Raw genomic sequence first — 291 nt, 5'->3', positions numbered from 1 at the left:
TTCTCCATCATTTTTATTCCTCCAAGTTCCTCCATCAATACTCCTCACCCATTTCTCCATCAATTTTCTTCCCCCAATTTCCTCCATCAATTTTCCTCACCCGTTTTCTCCGTCAATTTTCTTCCCCTAATTTCCCCCATCAATTCTCTTCCTCGATTTTTCTCACCCATCAGTTTTCTTCCCCAATTTTCCCTACTTGCTATATTACCCCCCTCCCCCTCCACCTGTCTAATCACTCTTCTCAACAATGACCTTGATTTTCACAATTAAAGAGGAGGTTCTGTTTACCTG

General features: G+C 41.9%; 1 long non-coding RNA gene across 1 annotated transcript in view; it reads right to left on the bottom strand.

The window, feature by feature from the left end:
- Positions 1-291, bottom strand: part of LOC119590685 — a 56254-nt gene that overhangs the window by 10536 nt on the left and 45427 nt on the right. The gene's annotated exons all lie outside the window — the stretch shown is intronic.

This window comes from Penaeus monodon, chromosome 27 (genome assembly GCF_015228065.2).
Source record: "Penaeus monodon isolate SGIC_2016 chromosome 27, NSTDA_Pmon_1, whole genome shotgun sequence".
NCBI classification, from domain to species: domain Eukaryota; kingdom Metazoa; phylum Arthropoda; class Malacostraca; order Decapoda; family Penaeidae; genus Penaeus; species Penaeus monodon.
The sequence above is the reverse complement of the archived record's forward strand: the minus strand, read 5'-3'. Positions and strand labels throughout refer to the sequence as shown.